Below are 20,912 nucleotides of genomic sequence, written 5' to 3' on the forward strand. Positions count from 1 at the left end.
TAGACATTTGTGCATGCAGTGCCCTGCAATCCACTAAGTTCTACTTCTCGTACACCAAATACCTGTCTTCGGAACTCCTTGTTCTCCATTCAAACCCTTCTGGGAGGGTAATCGAGGAGATACTCTTACATATTTTTAGCACATCTTGCACTAGGCAATTAAATCCAGTGCGCAGCATTACCTGACCAACTGAGGCGGTGACAAGGTCAATTAAGACCTGTTCATATCTTCATTTGGAGCTCTTCCAACTGCTTGAAAAGTGAAGCCTTGGACATTGAAGGTTCAGACTAAGGAAAATCCAAAACGTGGACAGCATCTCCCTTCTGCTGGAAGCCTTCAAGTTCACCACTGCAGTCTGCAGCCTACACAGATCATCTGAGGATTGTAAAAGTTTTCCAAGGAAGAACAAGAACAAGGCTAATGCATGCACACAAACGCTGATCAAAAGCACTTGATGCTCTTGGACAAAAAGATGTAACCTTCACTTTTGGAAAGACAAGGTGACTATGGTTGTCTCCACAGTACTCGCAGGAAAAAATCCCTGAAGTTTTGTAAAACCTCTTTTCAGGGCTTTGTTAACTTCATTTTTGTTAAGAATTGGGGAACACAAAGAGACCTGTCCCTTTTTTTGCAGAATGCCATAGAAACTGCTACACTCACTTCAACAACAGTCCACGTAACCTTCTCTGCAAATACTGACCATATGCAGTTCTGGTTGATACAAACCCCCATTACCTAAGAAAAGGAACAACTCGGCAAGCAGTTTGCAAAGATGAACAACTTAGCACGATTGCGGCTGATGACATGCCCTGACTTTTTTACCTTCAGCTGTGGGTGCCGTACCTTCCTACCCTCGCACATGCCACTCAAAGCTGCTTGCGTGGAGCTCTCGCACCACCTATGCCAGCAACTGTGCCAAGCCGCCACCCTTCTTCAGCACCATCGCACCTACCACAAGGTAGCTGAATCAGAGGGAAAAGGAGGTCGCCAATGGAGGGAAGTTGTTCCCCCTGACAGCTAAGCTCCAACTTTGGTGTCCCTTATGTCCTTCCCAGGACGGGCGGGAAAACGCCTCGGCGGAGCGCAGCGCTGGGCGGGAGCGGCCGGCAGAGCACCGAGCGCGCTCCCCACTCCCTCCCGCCCGCGCCGCTGCGGAGACCCCGGCTTCGCCGGAACCGGCCACGTGCTGCACGGAGGGCAGCGCGGCAAAGGCGGTCGCCCCTCGTTACCCTAGGAAGGCCGGCCTCGGATCCCCGCTCTCTCCACCGGCACGGGCAGTGCCAGCAGACTGTCGCTGCGGCCGCCGCTGGCCGAAAGCCTCGCCGCGCACCGCCCGGCCGGCCCCGCCGCTCCGCGGGGTCACACGGCACCTGCCGTGGGCGGCAGCCGAGCGACAGCAAGCAGAAGCGCTCACGGCCGCGCCACTCGCCGCCCCGCCCGGGCGCTCCTCTCCTCGCGCTACCACCATGGCGCCGGCCCGCCCCGCCTTCCCCGTCGCCTGCGGCGCAACGCGGGTGCTCCGAGCCACGCAGCACGCGTGCGGCCGGGCCCTGCCGAGCCGCAGGCGGAGCCGGGGCACGGCCCGGGCGGGAGAGCTTCCGGCGAGGCTGGGCGGGCGGCGAGCGCGGCCGAGCGTGAACGCGCCAGGCGGGGTCGGCCGGCGGCGCGATGGGGAGCTAGATGGAGGCGGCAGCACCGCGCGGCATAAAATAGCTGATCGTCCCGCAGCCGCCCTCTCCGCAGCCCCTCGGCTGCTGTCGAGAAGGGCCCCGGCCCTGGCCGCGCCGGTGGCGAGGTGGCTCCGCAGCCCGCGGCCAGCCCTGGCGGGGCAGGGGAGCACTGCGGGCAGCCCCGGCGCCGCGCAGCCGTCTGTAACGCGCGGTGGGAGCCGCCGGCAACTATTTTACACCTCCCGGGGGGCTGGGGAGGAGCACGGAGAGCACGCAGCAGGTCGCTGCCGTTGGGGAAAATTAATCCACCATGCCTGAGGTTGATGTCCGAAAAGGAGACAGAGGAGTCCTGCAACATTCTTCGACTACAGGGAGAGTCCATGGGGCTTTTCCCATGGGGTCTGTCAAACGGTTGCGGGATGCAGCCCCCTTTTGATGTCAAGTTCCCAGCCACAGCACCCTCTTCCTTTTCCCCACTGGCTGAGGTATTCGGGAGATACAGACTTCCAGAACTGCCTACTCTATGTCCCCCTCTAATATGCACCCCCCTTTTGGCATCGAAAAGGAAGAAAAAAACCCATTCCTAATTCTATTAAGTCTTTGTTGCCTTGCTCTAGGTTCAGGAATTTAACACGGCCTTGATTAATCAACAGTCTCTGATGATTAGTAACAGTTCTAGAGAACTAATCGTTTCTTCTGTTACTTCACTCCCCGTAAGTTCCTAGCCTTGTCTACAGGCCGATTCACACGGTCTGTTTGTAAAGACTCATCCATCTCATTCCTTTTAATCCCTCCTTTTTTTATTTAATCTGTAGTTTTTACAAGCCTTAATTACCATTGATTTAATTTTTTCTTCTTGAGTCTTCTGGGCTTTTGCTATTATTTGCAGTGACATCCTTTTCTGTCCTTTTGTAGTCATTTCTGGATCAGGTAGGCATGGCTGCTAGCAGCATCCCCTTGACCACCTGCTGAAAGAGCTGCACCCAGCATGGTGTCACGCATGGTCAAAAGATTAGAGTTGCTATAGCATAGAAGAGGAGAAATGGTATTCATTTAGCCCATAGCTGGCCAGTTAGCCAGGAAAACATGTCTCCCATTACCATCTTTTCAACACTTGGACAGGTCCATGAGCTGAGGTTATTTCCTCTGTTATTTGACCACTTTTCCCCTGTCATCTGCTTGCAAACAGCAGCTCGAGTCATTTAATTTCCCACAAACTCCTCCTTCTTCTGCTAACAGATAATCTAATACCATCCAATGTTGAAAATACCACTTTCCTCATTGAAGTGGGTTGCTCAGCAAGACGGTCAAGAGCTGTGGCTGGCTGGTTGGTAATTATTTCTGAGACAGCTTGTACCCTAATTATCTCATTCCAATGATAAATGGGTTCCCAGGCATCTGGGATTAATTCCTTAGGTTTCCAAGTGGCTGGTCCATCATGTTGCGTAACTTGTTCTGGTGGCCATTCATCTTTTCCCCGTTCTGGGGTGCTCCCTGCAGCCAAGGCTGCATCAGCTGACTGCTTTTCTCTAATTAAATCATCACAGATTTGGATTCCTAAGCGATTTCCCTGAATTTGTAGTAGCAAAAAGAACAACGGTCTAATATACCCCAGGGATATACCATATCCCTGACCAGTTTGGAGGTAACCTGAGCTAAGCATGTTGGCCACAAATCCAATCATGTCCTTTCAAAGCCCGTGTTCCATTAGCAAAGGGGCCTTCCTACCCTTGGTCATCAATTGGTGGGTCAAAATACCACGGGTTTCCCTGGCCTAACGGTCCTCCAACAATAGCTGCCCCACCATAAGGGTCACAGCATTTGCATTTCCAAGCTCCCACACAGGGTTCCCATCTACATTTACATCTGCAAGTTGCTTGCTTGGATTTGGAGCAGAACTCACTAAAAGGCTTTGAGTTCCAATCCGCTGTTGCCATTCCCACTGATAATCACAAACAACATGTCTTCTACTTGTGGGATTTTTGTGGGGACAGCTTAAAAATAGGTGGTCAAAAAAACCCCTTGTCCCTCCGCATTGCTTTACAGGCTTCCAAATGTTTTTGGTAAGAACACCTTACGCAGCTACCATTAGTGAGCTGAACAGCTCTTTGATTGCAATTGTCTTGATATTTGGAACAATTGTAAGGAGGGCAATTGTGGGTCCAAACCCAATTGTTTAAAGCCAGAGGGAAAGTCAATTGACAAACGCCTTTTCCTACATAGACCCGCCCTGTCCTGTTTAGGCAATAAGTGCCTGTTGGAGAAGAATGAAGTGGCCATGGACTTCCTTCTTTGGCCCCAAATCCCATCCCATTGTGGCCCTCACATTGACCCACCATTTAGGTTCAGCTGGGCTAGCCAACCATGGCCACTCTTCAGATCCTCCTGGCCCTCCACAGAGCCAGCAATTGCTAAGGTTAAAAACTTTTGCTACTTCTTCTGCTAAGGCTGCAAATTGATTCTCCCACTCCTGGCCTAAACTTAGCTGACCATATAAAAGTAGAGTTATTCAGGAAAATGTTTTAATAGTGTGATCTAATTAGCTAGTCTAATTTTCCCGTTGTCTTCTGCAGCACCTGTGGCAATTGAAGACACAGAAACCACTTAACATAAAAGAATCCAGCAAGTATTAGCGTCTCAGTGAGTGGAGATTCTAGAGGAGGGATACCCATAGAGACTATTTCAGCAGGTGGTCTGTGGGTAGGCACGCAGGGCTTCCTCTGATGTCGAAGCACTGGCTACTGCTCCGGCCCACTCCTGCAGAGTGTCAGTCACGGCCTCCCGGCCTTCTCCTCCAGCTGAGATGTGCAAATCTCTGAGGCTTCAGAGACCTTGACCCGAGAGTGACGGGTCCACCTGTGTCCAGCTGTCTTCATGGCTGTTTCTGTCGTCAGTGACACTTGGAATGGGCCACGCCATTTCAGAACCACTGGCGCTTCTTTCTACTCCTTAACTAGGACTCAATCTCCTGGTTGGATGTTACAAGCAGCAAAGTCCAAAGGTGGGGCTTGTGCCAGCTGAGCTTCCTGTTGAAGGGGTTTCACAAGAAGCAGCATCCTGGCCACAGATGGTTTTAAATATACATCACTTACCTCTACTCCCCCACTAGGTTGAGACTTAGCCGGGTAATTCATAACAACGACGGAAAGGGGGAGAACGGAATCCCTCTTCTGGGTCGGGCTCTCATTCTCACCAAAGCCAATGTCCAAAGCCCTAGCCATGGCATCTTGGTTTCTATTACCAGCTTCAAAAGGTGTTTATTTCTCTATTCATTGTTTTCTACCCGAGCCGAGCTCTGGGGGTGCCAGGGCCTATGGAGGTTCCATTGTGTTCCTAAAGAAGCCAAAACCCCTTGAAGGATCTTTCCTGTAAAATGAGTTCCCCTATCTGAGTCTATTGCTTCTACAATGCTGTATCTTGGAATGATTTGTTCCAAAAATGCCTTAATACCTGATCCTGTCGTTGCTGAAGCAGTTGGAAATGCTTCTGGCCACCTTGCTAGCTGACATACCATTACCAGAAGATATGAAGCTTTCCCACTTGGGGCATCTCAGGAAAATCCACCTGGCATCTTTGGAAGGGACCTGCAGCCCAAGGCCTCCCTCCACTGGCAAGTTACTTTGTAACTTGGCTGTTTGCTTTAGCACAGATCAAGCAACCTTCAACAGCTCGTTTTGCCAGTCTAAAAAGACCCCCAGCAACATCCAGCATGAGGAAGGCTTCTGCCAATCCTCAGGAGGTGCAAGGACTCTCTTCACGGAGTTCTTTTACTATTGGTAGGGCCAAAGCTTCTGGTATCTCTTGTTTGCCATCCCTTGTAAAGCAATTATTGCCTTTTTTCTCTGCCACACGGCTTTTAACTGTATCTCGAACTCCTCTGGGAGAAAAGACAGCTTCCCGGCCAGTGATGGAGTCACTGCGAGCAAAGGGGGCATCTTGGAGAGTTCTGGCAGAAGTGTTGCTTTCTGACTTTCTTCATCCACCAAAAAGGAGACAGAGGAGGCCTGTAACATTCTTCAACTACAGGGAGAGGCCATGGGGCTTTTGCCATGGAGTCTCTCAACTGATTGCGGGACGCAGCCCCCTTTTGATGCAAAGTTCCTGGCAACAGCACCCTCGGAGGTACTCGGGAATTACAGACTTCCGGAACTGCCTACACTATGCTCCCTTCTAATATGCACCCCCCTCTTGGTATGGAAAAGGAAGAAAACGAAACTATTCCTAATGCTATTAAGTCTTTGCTGCCTTGCTCTAGGTTCAGGAATTTAACACGGCCTTGGCTGAGCAACAGTCTCTGTCGATTAGTAACAGTTTCTAGAACTAAGACTTTCTTCTGTTACGCCCCTACCAGTAAATTCCTAGCCTTGTCTAAGGACGGATTCACACGGTCTCTTTGTAAAGACACATCTATGTTACTTCTTTCACTCCCACACCTTCTTGGCGGTGGGATGGCTCCCCCCGGCACAGCACCTGGCACAAAACCCCCCTATGCACATACACGCACACCTGCACTTACCCTGCACTCCGCTGCACACACACACACACACCTCCCGCACACTAACACCCCCCTCCACATCCCTGCCATGCTACTTGCAGTGGCCCCGCCCCTGCCATCCCGGCCGGCTGGCAGCACTCACTCCTCACATGCCTTGCGTTTCCTTGCTGCCCCCTCTGTAGCCTTCCCTCAACCTGCCTTTTCTCCCCTGCCTTGCATTGACTTGCTCACCCATCCCCCACCTGACTTCCTTTCACATTCGTCTAGCTCTGGCCTCACCTTTCCTTTTCCTTCTAGGACCCTCATTGCCTTGCCTCGCCTCGCCTCGCCAAGCCACCACTTGCCTTGCCCTGCCCTTGAAGCTCTCCCTTGCCTTGCATGACCTTGCTTAGCCCTCCCACACGTGGAATTCAAGACCCCTTTTCAATGCCATTTCATGGCCTTGCCCTGCCCTTTCTGCTCCTCCTAGGAATCTCAAAGCTCTCAAGCATCTCCCGTGTGTCAGGATCACAGGAGAGGAAGACCAGGGGAGGACGCGTGTTGCCACACTCATCTCTATGGGCAGCCTTGGTCTGGGAGCAATCCTTGCATGTCTTGAATCTTGCAAGGGCAATTCACATTTTGCCCTTGAGCTCGGGGACCAGAATGAGAGTTCTTTTGCCTACAAAGGAAAGCAGGTAGCTCAAATCTTTTAGGTGCAGAGGAGACATGACCCACGCGGGATCAAGGCCACACAAAACACTTGGTCCTGGCCACTTTTGTGTACCAGTAGTCCTTGAATGTACTTCTCACCTGCCTTGCCTGGCCTTGCCTTGGCAACACAACAGTTTCCTTGTCTTGCCCTGCTAGCCCTCTGGAGCCCTCTGGAGCCTTGCATTCCTTTGCATTGGCCATGCCCCGCCCTTGACCTGCCTACCGCTTTCCTCCAGGGCCTTGGATTGCCGAGCCCTTCTTGTTTCTGCCTGGCCTACCCATCAGTGGACTTCCCTTCCTACGGCCAGCCTTGCCTCTAACGTCTGGGCCTTCTCTTGCCTACCACTCCATTTGCTTTCCCCTCACTGCTCTGGCCTTGCTTACCTCTCCCTTGACTTGCCCACAATTGCCTGCACTTGCTTTGCAGCGCCTTGCCTGCATGGAAGGCGAGGGCAAGAGTGGTAGGCAGGGCAAAACAAAGCCAGCAAGTTGTAGGTAGTGCAAGGCAAGGCAGACGTAGGCAAAGGAAGCAGAGCAAGGGTAGCTTAAGAAGAACTAGACAAGGTACTGAAGGCAAGGCAAGGCCAAGAGACTCGGAGTGCCTTTCCTTGCGAAGGCAAAGACCTAAGTGCCAGTGTTGCTGGAGCAGATGTTAAGGTAGCACGGGGAGGAATAGAAAGTGCTGAGAACAGCGTGTGTGCTGCTAGTTTGAAGGGTGCAGTTGAAGTTGCAGGCAGCAAGATCTTCCTCAGCCCGCACTGTTTTGAGCTCTGTTTTTGCCAGATGGTTTCAAGTTGGTGGGCAGAATCTGCGAGAGGGCAAAGATTGGTTTGGGCCAAAGAGGTTTGTCTGCCTCTTGGAGTGCGGTAGAAAGAAGATTCCGCTCTTGGAAGGGGAAGATGAGGGAAATCTTTTTCTCCTGAGGTGCTGTTGATTTGAGTGCAGGGACGTTTGCAACTTGCCTCTGCCCTTGGGGTGGTTTCGAGCAGCGCCAGGTGCTTGGCCTTCTTTTGCAAGTCCTCAGCGCCATCGTGTGCTTGTTTCGAGGAGCACTGACAGTGGCCAGGAAAAAGCCAAGCGCTTCGCTGGCGCCGCCCCAAGTCGTGTGCGAGCAGTTGCTGGAAGAGCTCCGCTGTGCATCCTGCCTCTTGGAGACACAAAAGAATGTGATCCTGCGCGTAGCGGGGAAGCAAGAGGAATCTTTTCATTGTTGGCTGTGCAGTTACTAAGCGGCAAAAGTCAAGGCAGCTCCAGCACGGCCTCTTTCTTTCAGAACCTTTTCTGTGCCATCATGAACATGCTCAACATCCAACTCGCACCCACTGAACTGCATCAAAGGTCCTGGAGAGACGCACTTTCCTTCAAGCTCTAGCTACCATCCTACCCTCCACCTCTCGCCGATCCCAAAGCCCTTCCGAACATGCAGCAGCTGCACGCAGAGAACAAGTGCTAGAAGAAGGCGTTGGCCTTCAGAGTCCCTCTAAAGTCTGTAAACTAGGCGAAACATTGCAGTGACCAGCACTTTCCTTCGCAACTATCTACAGGGCGTCATCACATTCTCTCAGAGTGGCTAAGTCCACCCTTGCAGCACAGCAGCGTTTCTGGCCACAGTTGGGACTGAGAGATGGGCCAGGTGAGAAAGCATTTGTTGACTATCCCTCGTCTCTGGAAGACTTGATACTCGCAGAGCAATCACGTCCACACACCTTCAGTGTGGCCAAGTTCAAGCAGCTAGAGCTCACAGAGACGGGAGAGGCAGGAGAGAAGCCGTTCCAAAAGTACCGTGTACTTAGGGCAGCATTCAATCTGTGCACAGCACTCTACAGCACTGTAGACCGTGGCTTCTCTGACAAGACGTGCCATCCCATTGTTGGCTCTCGCAGCTCGCTTGCTAGCTGCTCTCCTGAAGAAAAGAACTAGGAGGAAAAGCCAATGCTGGGCTGCACCTTCCCCTTGCCTCACGTAAAGCCACTTCAACTCCCCGCTGCACTCTCTACTTCCCCTCTCCTTGGCATCGACCACTGGGTTTTCTGCATCTCGGAGCCCAAAGGTAAGCGCCAGTGTTCCCAGGGATGCTTGGGAGAAGTAGTAGCACAAGTAGCTGCCGTTGAACTTCCTCCTTCTCAATGCTAACGTGAAGTCGGCAGGCAGGCGAGCGCCAGCCACGCTCCTTTCTCAGTTTGGACGCTGCGGACACCAGCCCGGTGCTCGGCGCCTTCGTTCGGCCTCTTTAGTAGCCATGTCGCGCTTTCATTCTGCCGGAGTCGAAGCGTCGTCTACTTGTGGCACAAAGAGCACGGTGCCGGCAGCCAAATGCTCCAGCCGACTGCTTCTGCCGACACGCCTGGGCTATGCACTTTCTCTCTCAGCGACAAACAGCAGCACGTTCGCTCTAAATGTAAAGGGAAAGATTCTCGGCTACGTCTGGCACAGAGAACAGCTTTAGTTCAACGGGCTTACCCAGAGCATGGCCCCGGACGCGTGGAAACCTGTATTTGCACCACATTGCAGTGGCAGTCCTCTTTCCTTTACAGGCTGCACAGCGCCGGCAGATGGCCGTGCGCTCTGCACCTGCCTTCTCACTTCCAAGTAGCACCGCGCACATTAGAGCCTTGCAGGGAGAGAAGACGCGGATAGGCGTCTCTCCCAGAAGAACGTGGCAGGGCGAAAAGGTGTTCTTCTTTTGTCTTCCTCGTCGCCCAGAGTGTGCTGCTGTGTTGAAAGTCTTGGCCAGCGAAAAGCTACACCAGCAAGTGTTTCTCTCCTGATGCATTGCGCTGAGCCAGAGCTGAGGAAAATCCTTGCACAGCACACTGTGGATGCGTGCAGTACACACGCTGAAGAGCGGCACGGCTAAAAGGCATCGCTGGGCTTCAGTTCTCTCCAGAGCGCAGAAGGCGAAGAACGAAGCAGCTGGGCACCGGCTGCATGTAGTGGAGCGAATTTCACATGTGCAGCCAAGAGCTGCTTCACAAGCAGATTCAGCTGAGAATGCTCGGGCTGCTTCACAAAGGAAGGTGCTGTGTTGCACTCCTGGACACTACCTGGCCAGAAGCAGTTTCTTACACCTTCAATGCTGCAGAGTCCATGCAGCTGGAGCACTCCCAGAAGGACTCGTCCAGCTAGAAGGCGTTCTTCCAAGTAGCCTTGAAACTGAGCACAACACACTGCGCCTCGGCAGCTTCCTTCTCAGATAGACGTGCCGTCACACTATGCACTCTCGCAGCTCCGTTGCCCACTTGCAGCAGCTGCGCCCAAAGAAAAAGGCTCCAGAAGGAAAAGCCACTGCTGGGCTGCCCTTTCCCCTTGCCTCACGTGAAGCACCTGAAACTGTCCGCTGCACTCTCTATTTCCTTTCTCCGCCGTATGGCGAAACATTAACGTAATCGCAGTTCTTTCCAGGGAAAGCTGGAAGAGAAATAGGTAGCAGCACAAGTAACTGCAAGTTGGACATTAAGTTTCCGACTGCTAACGTGAATCCGAAAACAAGCACTCGAGGCAGCCACGCTTCCTCTTGCAGCCTGTGCGATGCACACACCAGCTCCGTGCTCTGCCTTCATTCATACGCCCTTCGTAGCAGGTCGCGCTTTCGTTTTGCTGGAGACGACCCGTCGTCTACTTCTCGCGCAGAGAGCACGGTGCCGGCAGCCAAATGCTGCAGGCTGCTGCTTCTGCCGAAACACGCCTGGGCTATGCAATTTCTCTCTAGCGCTGAAGTAGTACCACATTCTCTTTGCTTTGTAGCCAGCATCTTTACGGAAAGCTTCTCGGCTACGTCTGGCACAGGGAACAGCTTTATTTTAACCGGCTTAGGCGGAGCATGCCCCGACGCGTGGGAACTTGTATTTGCACCACATTGCAGTGGCAGTCCTCTTTCCTTTACAGGCTGCACAGCGCCGGCAGATGGCCGTGCGCTCTGCACCTGCCTTCTCACTTCCAAGTAGCACCGCGCACATTAGAGCCTTGCAGGGAGAGAAGACGCGGATAGGCGTCTCGCCCAGAAGAACGTGGCAGGGCGAAAAGGTGTTCTTCTTTTGTCTTCCACGTCGCCCAGAGTGTGCTGCTGTGTTGAAAGTCTTGGCCAGCGAAAAGCTACACCAGCAAGTGTTTCTCTCCTGATGCATTGCGCTGAGCCAGAGCTGAGGAAAATGCTTGCACAGCACACTGTGGATGCGTGCAGTACACACGCTGAAGAGCGGCACGGCTAAAAGTCATCGCTGGGCTTCAGTTCTCTCCAGAGCACAGAAGGCTAAGAACGAAGCAGCTGGGCACCGGCTGCATGTACATAGTGGAGCGAATTTCACATGTGCAGCCAAGAGCTGCTTCACAAGCAGATTCAGCTGAGAATGCTCGGGCTGCTTCACAAAGGAAGGTGCTGTGTTGCACTCCTGGGCACTACCTGGCCAGAAGCAGTTTCTTACACCTTCAATGCTGCAGAGTCCATGCAGCTGGAGCACACCCAGAAGGACGCGTCCAGCTAGAAGGCGTTCTTCAAGTACCCCCCTCTTCCAAGTAGCCTTGAAACTGAGCACAACACACTGCGGCTCGGCAGCTTCCTTCTCAGATAAGACGTGCCGTCACACTATGCACTCTCGCAGCTCCGTTGCCCACTTGCAGCAGCTGCGCCCAAAGAAAAAGGCTCCAGAAGGAAAAGCCACTGCTGGGCTGCCCTTTCCCCTTGCCTCACTTAAAGCACCAGAAACTGTCCGCTGCACTCTCTATTTCCTTTCTCCGCCCTATGGCGAAGCATAAACCTAACCGCAATTGTTTCCAGGGCAAAGCTGGAAGAGAAATAGGTAGCAGCACAAGTAGCTGCAAGTTGAACTTTAAGTTTCGAGCTGCTAACGTGAATCCGAAAACAAGCACTCGAAGCAGCCACGCTTCCTCTTGCAGCCTGTGCGATGCACACACCAGCTCCGTGCTCTGCCTTCATTCTTACGCCCTTCGTAGCATGTCGCGCTTTCGTTTTGCTGGAGACGACCCGTCGTCTACTTCTCGCGCAGAGAGCACGGTGCCGGCAGCCAAATGCTGCAGGCTGCTGCTTCTGCCGAAACACGCCTGGGCTATGCAATTTCTCTCTAGCGCTGAAGTAGTACCACATTCTGTTTGCTTTGTAGCCAGCATCTTTACGGAAAGCTTCTCGGCTACGTCTGGCACAGGGAACAGCTTTATTTTAACCGGCTTAGCCGGAGCATGCCCCGACGCGTGGGAACTTGTATTTGCACCACATTGCAGTGGCAGTCCTCTTTCCTTTACAGGCTGCACAGCGCCGGCAGATGGCCGTGCGCTCTGCACCTGCCTTCTCACTTCCAAGTAGCACCGCGCACATTAGAGCCTTGCAGGGAGAGAAGACGCGGATAGGCGTCTCGCCCAGAAGAACGTGGCAGGGCGAAAAGATGTTCTTCTTTTGTCTTCCACGTCGCCCAGAGTGTGCTGCTGTGTTGAAAGTCTTGGCCAGAGAAAAACTACACCTGCAAGTGTTTCTCTCCTGATGCATTGCGCTGAGCCAGAGCTGAGGAAAATCCTTGCACAGCACACTGTGGATACGTGCAGTACACACGCTGAAGAGCGGCACGGCTAAAAGTCATCGCTGGGCTTCAGTTCTGTCCAGACCGCAGAAGGAGAAGAACGAAGCAGCTGGGCACCGGCTGCATGTAGTGGAGCGAATTTCACATGTGCAGGCAAGAGCTGCTTCACAAGCAGATTCAGCTGAGAATGCTCGGGCTGCTTCACATTGGAAGGTGCTGTGTTGCACTCCTGGGCACTACCTGGTCAGAAGCAGGTTCTTACACCTTCAATGCTGCAGAGTCCATGCAGCTGGAGCACCCCCAGAAGAAGGCGTCCAGCTAGGCGTTCTTCAAGTACCCCCCTCTTCCAAGTAGCCTTGAAACTGAGCACAACACACTGCGGCTCGGCAGCTTCCTTCTCAGATAGACGTGCCGTCACACTATTCACTCTCGCAGCTCCGTTGCCCACTTGCAGCAGCTGCGCCCAAAGAAAAAGGCTCCAGAAGGAAAAGCCACTGCTGGGCTGCCCTTTCCCCTTGCCTCACTTAAAGCACCAGAAACTGTCCGCTGCACTCTCTATTTCCTTTCTCCGCCCTATGGCGAAGCATAAACCTAACCGCAATTGTTTCCAGGGCAAAGCTGGAAGAGAAATAGGTAGCAGCACAAGTAGCTGCAAGTTGAACTTTAAGTTTCGAGCTGCTAACGTGAATCCGAAAACAAGCACTCGAAGCAGCCACGCTTCCTCTTGCAGCCTGTGCGATGCACACACCAGCTCGGTGCTCTGCCTTCATTCTTACGCCCTTCGTAGCATGTCGCGCTTTCGTTTTGCTGGAGACGACCCGTCGTCTACTTCTCGCGCAGAGAGCACGGTGCCGGCAGCCAAATGCTGCAGGCTGCTGCTTCTGCCGAAACACGCCTGGGCTATGCAATTTCTCTCTAGCGCTGAAGTAGTACCACATTCTGTTTGCTTTGTAGCCAGCATCTTTACGGAAAGCTTCTCGGCTACGTCTGGCACAGGGAACAGCTTTATTTTAACCGGCTTAGCCGGAGCATGCCCCGACGCGTGGGAACTTGTATTTGCACCACATTGCAGTGGCAGTCCTCTTTCCTTTACAGGCTGCACAGCGCCGGCAGATGGCCGTGCGCTCTGCACCTGCCTTCTCACTTCCAAGTAGCACCGCGCACATTAGAGCCTTGCAGGGAGAGAAGACGCGGATAGGCGTCTCGCCCAGAAGAACGTGGCAGGGCGAAAAGATGTTCTTCTTTTGTCTTCCACGTCGCCCAGAGTGTGCTGCTGTGTTGAAAGTCTTGGCCAGAGAAAAACTACACCTGCAAGTGTTTCTCTCCTGATGCATTGCGCTGAGCCAGAGCTGAGGAAAATCCTTGCACAGCACACTGTGGATACGTGCAGTACACACGCTGAAGAGCGGCACGGCTAAAAGTCATCGCTGGGCTTCAGTTCTGTCCAGACCGCAGAAGGAGAAGAACGAAGCAGCTGGGCACCGGCTGCATGTAGTGGAGCGAATTTCACATGTGCAGCCAAGAGCTGCTTCACAAGCAGATTCAGCTGAGAATGCTCGGGCTGCTTCACATTGGAAGGTGCTGTGTTGCACTCCTGGGCACTACCTGGTCAGAAGCAGGTTCTTACACCTTCAATGCTGCAGAGTCCATGCAGCTGGAGCACCCCCAGAAGAAGGCGTCCAGCTAGGCGTTCTTCAAGTACCCCCCTCTTCCAAGTAGCCTTGAAACTGAGCACAACACACTGCGGCTCGGCAGCTTCCTTCTCAGATAGACGTGCCGTCACACTATTCACTCTCGCAGCTCCGTTGCCCACTTGCAGCAGCTGCGCCCAAAGAAAAAGGCTCCAGAAGGAAAAGCCACTGCTGGGCTGCCCTTTCCCCTTGCCTCACTTAAAGCACCAGAAACTGTCCGCTGCACTCTCTATTTCCTTTCTCCGCCCTATGGCGAAGCATAAACCTAACCGCAATTGTTTCCAGGGCAAAGCTGGAAGAGAAATAGGTAGCAGCACAAGTAGCTGCAAGTTGAACTTTAAGTTTCGAGCTGCTAACGTGAATCCGAAAACAAGCACTCGAAGCAGCCACGCTTCCTCTTGCAGCCTGTGCGATGCACACACCAGCTCGGTGCTCTGCCTTCATTCTTACGCCCTTCGTAGCATGTCGCGCTTTCGTTTTGCTGGAGACGACCCGTCGTCTACTTCTCGCGCAGAGAGCACGGTGCCGGCAGCCAAATGCTGCAGGCTGCTGCTTCTGCCGAAACACGCCTGGGCTATGCAATTTCTCTCTAGCGCTGAAGTAGTACCACATTCTGTTTGCTTTGTAGCCAGCATCTTTACGGAAAGCTTCTCGGCTACGTCTGGCACAGGGAACAGCTTTATTTTAACCGGCTTAGCCGGAGCATGCCCCGACGCGTGGGAACTTGTATTTGCACCACATTGCAGTGGCAGTCCTCTTTCCTTTACAGGCTGCACAGCGCCGGCAGATGGCCGTGCGCTCTGCACCTGCCTTCTCACTTCCAAGTAGCACCGCGCACATTAGAGCCTTGCAGGGAGAGAAGACGCGGATAGGCGTCTCGCCCAGAAGAACGTGGCAGGGCGAAAAGATGTTCTTCTTTTGTCTTCCACGTCGCCCAGAGTGTGCTGCTGTGTTGAAAGTCTTGGCCAGAGAAAAACTACACCTGCAAGTGTTTCTCTCCTGATGCATTGCGCTGAGCCAGAGCTGAGGAAAATCCTTGCACAGCACACTGTGGATACGTGCAGTACACACGCTGAAGAGCGGCACGGCTAAAAGTCATCGCTGGGCTTCAGTTCTGTCCAGACCGCAGAAGGAGAAGAACGAAGCAGCTGGGCACCGGCTGCATGTAGTGGAGCGAATTTCACATGTGCAGCCAAGAGCTGCTTCACAAGCAGATTCAGCTGAGAATGCTCGGGCTGCTTCACATTGGAAGGTGCTGTGTTGCACTCCTGGGCACTACCTGGTCAGAAGCAGGTTCTTACACCTTCAATGCTGCAGAGTCCATGCAGCTGGAGCACCCCCAGAAGAAGGCGTCCAGCTAGGCGTTCTTCAAGTACCCCCCTCTTCCAAGTAGCCTTGAAACTGAGCACAACACACTGCGGCTCGGCAGCTTCCTTCTCAGATAGACGTGCCGTCACACTATTCACTCTCGCAGCTCCGTTGCCCACTTGCAGCAGCTGCGCCCAAAGAAAAAGGCTCCAGAAGGAAAAGCCACTGCTGGGCTGCCCTTTCCCCTTGCCTCACTTAAAGCACCAGAAACTGTCCGCTGCACTCTCTATTTCCTTTCTCCGCCCTATGGCGAAGCATAAACCTAACCGCAATTGTTTCCAGGGCAAAGCTGGAAGAGAAATAGGTAGCAGCACAAGTAGCTGCAAGTTGAACTTTAAGTTTCGAGCTGCTAACGTGAATCCGAAAACAAGCACTCGAAGCAGCCACGCTTCCTCTTGCAGCCTGTGCGATGCACACACCAGCTCCGTGCTCTGCCTTCATTCTTACGCCCTTCGTAGCATGTCGCGCTTTCGTTTTGCTGGAGACGACCCGTCGTCTACTTCTCGCGCAGAGAGCACGGTGCCGGCAGCCAAATGCTGCAGGCTGCTGCTTCTGCCGAAACACGCCTGGGCTATGCAATTTCTCTCTAGCGCTGAAGTAGTACCACATTCTGTTTGCTTTGTAGCCAGCATCTTTACGGAAAGCTTCTCGGCTACGTCTGGCACAGGGAACAGCTTTATTTTAACCGGCTTAGCCGGAGCATGCCCCGACGCGTGGAAACTTGTATTTGCACCACATTGCAGTGGCAGTCCTCTTTCCTTTACAGGCTGCACAGCGCCGGCAGATGGCAGTGCTTCTCTGCACCTGCCTTCTCACTTCCAAGTAGCACCGCGCACATTAGAGCCTTGCAGGGAGAGAAGACGCGGATAGGCGTCTCGCCCAGAAGAACGTGGCAGGGCGAAAAGATGTTCTTCTTTTGTCTTCCACGTCGCCCAGAGTGTGCTGCTGTGTTGAAAGTCTTGGCCAGAGAAAAACTACACCTGCAAGTGTTTCTCTCCTGATGCATTGCGCTGAGCCAGAGCTGAGGAAAATCCTTGCACAGCACACTGTGGATACGTGCAGTACACACGCTGAAGAGCGGCACGGCTAAAAGTCATCGCTGGGCTTCAGTTCTGTCCAGACCGCAGAAGGAGAAGAACGAAGCAGCTGGGCACCGGCTGCATGTAGTGGAGCGAATTTCACATGTGCAGCCAAGAGCTGCTTCACAAGCAGATTCAGCTGAGAATGCTCGGGCTGCTTCACATTGGAAGGTGCTGTGTTGCACTCCTGGGCACTACCTGGTCAGAAGCAGGTTCTTACACCTTCAATGCTGCAGAGTCCATGCAGCTGGAGCACCCCCAGAAGAAGGCGTCCAGCTAGGCGTTCTTCAAGTACCCCCCTCTTCCAAGTAGCCTTGAAACTGAGCACAACACACTGCGGCTCGGCAGCTTCCTTCTCAGATAGACGTGCCGTCACACTATTCACTCTCGCAGCTCCGTTGCCCACTTGCAGCAGCTGCGCCCAAAGAAAAAGGCTCCAGAAGGAAAAGCCACTGCTGGGCTGCCCTTTCCCCTTGCCTCACTTAAAGCACCAGAAACTGTCCGCTGCACTCTCTATTTCCTTTCTCCGCCCTATGGCGAAGCATAAACCTAACCGCAATTGTTTCCAGGGCAAAGCTGGAAGAGAAATAGGTAGCAGCACAAGTAGCTGCAAGTTGAACTTTAAGTTTCGAGCTGCTAACGTGAATCCGAAAACAAGCACTCGAAGCAGCCACGCTTCCTCTTGCAGCCTGTGCGATGCACACACCAGCTCCGTGCTCTGCCTTCATTCTTACGCCCTTCGTAGCATGTCGCGCTTTCGTTTTGCTGGAGACGACCCGTCGTCTACTTCTCGCGCAGAGAGCACGGTGCCGGCAGCCAAATGCTGCAGGCTGCTGCTTCTGCCGAAACACGCCTGGGCTATGCAATTTCTCTCTAGCGCTGAAGTAGTACCACATTCTGTTTGCTTTGTAGCCAGCATCTTTACGGAAAGCTTCTCGGCTACGTCTGGCACAGGGAACAGCTTTATTTTAACCGGCTTAGGCGGAGCATGCCCCGACGCGTGGGAACTTGTATTTGCACCACATTGCAGTGGCAGTCCTCTTTCCTTTACAGGCTGCACAGCGCCGGCAGATGGCCGTGCGCTCTGCACCTGCCTTCTCACTTCCAAGTAGCACCGCGCACATTAGAGCCTTGCAGGGAGAGAAGACGCGGATAGGCGTCTCGCCCAGAAGAACGTGGCAGGGCGAAAAGGTGTTCTTCTTTTGTCTTCCACGTCGCCCAGAGTGTGCTGCTGTGTTGAAAGTCTTGGCCAGCGAAAAACTACACCTGCAAGTGTTTCTCTCCTGATGCATTGCGCTGAGCCAGAGCTGAGGAAAATCCTTGCACAGCACACTGTGGATACGTGCAGTACACACGCTGAAGAGCGGCACGGCTAAAAGTCATCGCTGGGCTTCAGTTCTGTCCAGACCGCAGAAGGAGAAGAACGAAGCAGCTGGGCACCGGCTGCATGTAGTGGAGCGAATTTCACATGTGCAGGCAAGAGCTGCTTCACAAGCAGATTCAGCTGAGAATGCTCGGGCTGCTTCACAAGGGAAGGTGCTGTGTTGCACTCCTGGGCACTACCTGGTCAGAAGCAGGTTCTTACACCTTCAATGCTGCAGAGTCCATGCAGCTGGAGCACCCCCAGAAGAAGGCGTCCAGCTAGGCGTTCTTCAAGTACCCCCCTCTTCCAAGTAGCCTTGAAACTGAGCACAACACACTGCGGCTCGGCAGCTTCCTTCTCAGATAGACGTGCCGTCACACTATTCACTCTCGCAGCTCCGTTGCCCACTTGCAGCAGCTGCGCCCAAAGAAAAAGGCTCCAGAAGGAAAAGCCACTGCTGGGCTGCCCTTTCCCCTTGCCTCACTTAAAGCACCAGAAACTGTCCGCTGCACTCTCTATTTCCTTTCTCCGCCCTATGGCGAAGCATAAACCTAACCGCAATTGTTTCCAGGGCAAAGCTGGAAGAGAAATAGGTAGCAGCACAAGTAGCTGCAAGTTGAACTTTAAGTTTCGAGCTGCTAACGTGAATCCGAAAACTAGCACTCGAAGCAGCCACGCTTCCTCTTGCAGCCTGTGCGATGCACACACCAGCTCGGTGCTCTGCCTTCATTCTTACGCCCTTCGTAGCATGTCGCGCTTTCGTTTTGCTGGAGACGACCCGTCGTCTACTTCTCGCGCAGAGAGCACGGTGCCGGCAGCCAAATGCTGCAGGCTGCTGCTTCTGCCGAAACACGCCTGGGCTATGCAATTTCTCTCTAGCGCTGAAGTAGTACCACATTCTGTTTGCTTTGTAGCCAGCATCTTTACGGAAAGCTTCTCGGCTACGTCTGGCACAGGGAACAGCTTTATTTTAACCGGCTTAGCCGGAGCATGCCCCGACGCGTGGAAACTTGTATTTGCACCACATTGCAGTGGCAGTCCTCTTTCCTTTACAGGCTGCACAGCGCCGGCAGATGGCAGTGCTTCTCTGCACCTGCCTTCTCACTTCCAAGTAGCACCGCGCACATTAGAGCCTTGCAGGGAGAGAAGACGCGGATAGGCGTCTCGCCCAGAAGAACGTGGCAGGGCGAAAAGATGTTCTTCTTTTGTCTTCCACGTCGCCCAGAGTGTGCTGCTGTGTTGAAAGTCTTGGCCAGAGAAAAACTACACCTGCAAGTGTTTCTCTCCTGATGCATTGCGCTGAGCCAGAGCTGAGGAAAATCCTTGCACAGCACACTGTGGATACGTGCAGTACACACGCTGAAGAGCGGCACGGCTAAAAGTCATCGCTGGGCTTCAGTTCTGTCCAGACCGCAGAAGGAGAAGAACGAAGCAGCTGGGCACCGGCTGCATGTAGTGGAGCGAATTTCACATGTGCAGCCAAGAGCTGCTTCACAAGCAGATTCAGCTGAGAATGCTCGGGCTGCTTCACATTGGAAGGTGCTGTGTTGCACTCCTGGGCACTACCTGGTCAGAAGCAGGTTCTTACACCTTCAATGCTGCAGAGTCCATGCAGCTGGAGCACCCCCAGAAGAAGGCGTCCAGCTAGGCGTTCTTCAAGTACCCCCCTCTTCCAAGTAGCCTTGAAACTGAGCACAACACACTGCGGCTCGGCAGCTTCCTTCTCAGATAGACGTGCCGTCACACTATTCACTCTCGCAGCTCCGTTGCCCACTTGCAGCAGCTGCGCCCAAAGAAAAAGGCTCCAGAAGGAAAAGCCACTGCTGGGCTGCCCTTTCCCCTTGCCTCACTTAAAGCACCAGAAACTGTCCGCTGCACTCTCTATTTCCTTTCTCCGCCCTATGGCGAAGCATAAACCTAACCGCAATTGTTTCCAGGGCAAAGCTGGAAGAGAAATAGGTAGCAGCACAAGTAGCTGCAAGTTGAACTTTAAGTTTCGAGCTGCTAACGTGAATCCGAAAACAAGCACTCGAAGCAGCCACGCTTCCTCTTGCAGCCTGTGCGATGCACACACCAGCTCCGTGCTCTGCCTTCATTCTTACGCCCTTCGTAGCATGTCGCGCTTTCGTTTTGCTGGAGACGACCCGTCGTCTACTTCTCGCGCAGAGAGCACGGTGCCGGCAGCCAAATGCTGCAGGCTGCTGCTTCTGCCGAAACACGCCTGGGCTATGCAATTTCTCTCTAGCGCTGAAGTAGTACCACATTCTGTTTGCTTTGTAGCCAGCATCTTTACGGAAAGCTTCTCGGCTACGTCTGGCACAGGGAACAGCTTTATTTTAACCGGCTTAGCCGGAGCATGCCCCGACGCGTGGGAACTTGTATTTGCACCACATTGCAGTGGCAGTCCTCTTTCCTTTACAGGCTGCACAGCGCCGGCAGATGGCCGTGCGCTCTGCACCTGCCTTCTCACTTCCAAGTAGCACCGCGCACATTAGAGCCTTGCAGGGAGAGAAGACGCGGATAGGCGTCTCGCCCAGAAGAACGTGGCAGGGCGAAAAGATGTTCTTCTTTTGTCTTCCACGTCGCCCAGAGTGTGCTGCTGTGTTGAAAGTCTTGGCCAGAGAAAAACTACACCTGCAAGTGTTTCTCTCCTGATGCATTGCGCTGAGCCAGAGCTGAGGAAAATCCTTGCACAGCACACTGTGGATACGTGCAGTACACACGCTGAAGAGCGGCACGGCTAAAAGTCATCGCTGGGCTTCAGTTCTGTCCAGACCGCAGAAGGAGAAGAACGAAGCAGCTGGGCACCGGCTGCATGTAGTGGAGCGAATTTCACATGTGCAGCCAAGAGCTGCTTCACAAGCAGATTCAGCTGAGAATGCTCGGGCTGCTTCACATTGGAAGGTGCTGTGTTGCACTCCTGGGCACTACCTGGTCAGAAGCAGGTTCTTACACCTTCAATGCTGCAGAGTCCATGCAGCTGGAGCACCCCCAGAAGAAGGCGTCCAGCTAGGCGTTCTTCAAG

This window comes from Coloeus monedula, assembly GCF_965178545.1.
Source record: "Coloeus monedula genome assembly, contig: HAP1_SCAFFOLD_305, whole genome shotgun sequence".
NCBI classification, from domain to species: domain Eukaryota; kingdom Metazoa; phylum Chordata; class Aves; order Passeriformes; family Corvidae; genus Coloeus; species Coloeus monedula.